We start from the raw sequence: 2,325 nt of genomic DNA, 5'->3' as shown, positions 1-2,325 counted from the left end.
TCACATACTTTTAATCCCAGTACTTGGTAGGCAGAGGCAGGCAGGTCTCTGAGAGTTTAATATCAGCCTCTTTTACAGAGCTAATCCCATTATAGCTGGGCTGTGACACAGAGAAACTTTATCTTGAAAAACCAAAATAAATAAATAAATGATATGGAAAAAGGGAGAGAGAGAAAAAAGAAAGTAAGACTCAACTGTATCCTATTTAAGAGTAAGTAACTTTAAGACTCAAGAGATTGTTTTGTGTTAAATCTGTTTCAGGAAACCCATATGATCTGAAGTATGATATCATGAGTTTACCTGATAGGAGACAGAGCTATCCCTATCCTTATCATATCCCAGCCTTACAAGTAGTCTTCTGCTCTCCATATGTATGCTTTTGTGTGTTACACACACACACACACATACACACACACACACACACACGGGATGGAATATGTGAATATATTAAAAATGAAAGGGTTCCCATGCAAATGATAGCTATTAAACTATTATACATAACTGCTCTCCAGCAGAAGGCCTCTCTCATGCGCTGTGTCCTTGCTGGAATGGGTGGTCCAAGGTGGGCTTCTTACTCTTTAGAGGTCATGCAGGCCATGAGGTCCACAACCCTGTTGCTGTAGCTGAATTCATTGTTATACCAGGAAATGAACTTTACAAAGTTAGCTTTGAGAGCAATGCTAATCCCAGTATCAAAGGTGGAAGAGTGAGCATCACTGTTAAAATCACAGGAGATAATCTATTCCTCAGAGTAACCCAGGATGCCCCTTAGTGGACTCTCAAATGATTGCTTCACCAACTTCTTGAGGTCTTCATACTTGGTAGCTTTCTCCAGGCAGCATGTCAGATTTACAGCGAATACATTGAGGGTAGGAACACTGAAGGCCTTGCCTATGAGCTTTCCATTCAGCTCTGGGATGAATTTACCCACAGCCTTGAAAGCATTAATCAGAGCCAGGATGATGTTCTGGGAAGCCCCAAGGCCATCATGCCACAACTTCCCAGAGGGGTAATCCACAGTTTTCTGGGTGGCAGTGATGGCATGGGCTATGGTCATGAGTCCTTCCACAATGCCAAAGTCATCATGGATGTCCTTGGCCAGAGCAACTAAGCAATCGGTGATGCAGGAAGCATTTCATTGCTGAAAATCTAAAAGGAATTGTCATACTTCTTATGGTTCACACCCATCACAAACACGGGAGCATCTGCAGAAGGAGCAAAGATGATGACCCTTTTGGCCCCACTCTTCAAGAGGTCCCCAGACATCTCCATTGTAGTAAAGACACTTGTAGAGTCCACAACATACTTAGCACCAGCATCACCCCACTTGATGTTAGCAGGATTTTGCTCCTGGAAGATCACCTTTCCATTGATGAAAAGCTTCCCATTCTCAGCCTTAACTGTGCCTTTAAGCTTGTCATGGGTAGAATCATACTGGAACATGCAGACCATGTAGTTTCAATGAATGGGTCATTGATGCCAACAATGTCTACTTTGTCATAATTGAAGGCATCCCTGGAAACCAGGCGTCTAATACAAGCAAATCCATTTACTCCAAATTTTACCACCCTGACTCAGGAAAGAGGCTGGCACTAAACATAAATATGCAGCTGTCTCTAAAACAGGGAGGAACAGAGAGCTGTAAACTCTTCTTATATTTCACCCAAGTTGTACTTTTGATTCCATTATTTGAATGAAAACTAAAGAAAATTAGTTATTATTCAGTTATGAAATGCAACTTTCTCATCCCCCTCCCTCCACTAGCCAGTTGGATGCTCCCATCTATTAGATGCTGATTTGAGGATATCTACATTTGAGAATATTACATCAGTAATATTATGATGACAAAGAAATAAAATACTTAGATTTCAAGTTACCAGGATCTCTTTTAAAATCTGATGCTAGAGGGTTGAAGAATTGGATCACCAGTTAAGAGCAATTGTTGCTTTTGAAGAGACACCCTCATAGCAGCTTTCAACAGTCTATACATCTAATCCCGAGGCGTCCAATAACCTCTTCCTGTCTCCACAGGCACAAGCAACACAGGTGGTATATATGTGCAAGCAAAGCACTCCTACACATAAATAACAACAACAAAGTAATAATAGTAAATATTGTGCTGTGTATGCAAAAATTAGTGCAGCCAGGTGTTGACAGCATACTAAACATCCCAACACATACTTAGGAAAATATAACAAAGAACAACATAGGAGATAAGCTTTGTAACTTTGGCTTAGATAATGAACAATTGACTGTGACCACAAAGACTGGCCATAGTGCATCTACTTTAAAAGGCCAATGCACAGGTTTGCATGCTTAAAAACA

The 2,325-nt window shown here is 40.7% G+C and overlaps 1 pseudogene; it reads right to left on the bottom strand.

Moving 5' to 3' along the window:
- Window positions 1-571: 571 nt before the first annotated feature.
- Window positions 572-1,568, bottom strand: LOC101991205 (annotated as a pseudogene).
- Between the last annotated feature and the right edge of the window lie 757 nt (window positions 1,569-2,325).

Source organism: Microtus ochrogaster, linkage group LG3 (genome assembly GCF_000317375.1).
Source record: "Microtus ochrogaster isolate Prairie Vole_2 linkage group LG3, MicOch1.0, whole genome shotgun sequence".
In the NCBI taxonomy this organism is placed as follows: domain Eukaryota; kingdom Metazoa; phylum Chordata; class Mammalia; order Rodentia; family Cricetidae; genus Microtus; species Microtus ochrogaster.
The sequence above is the reverse complement of the archived record's forward strand: the minus strand, read 5'-3'. Positions and strand labels throughout refer to the sequence as shown.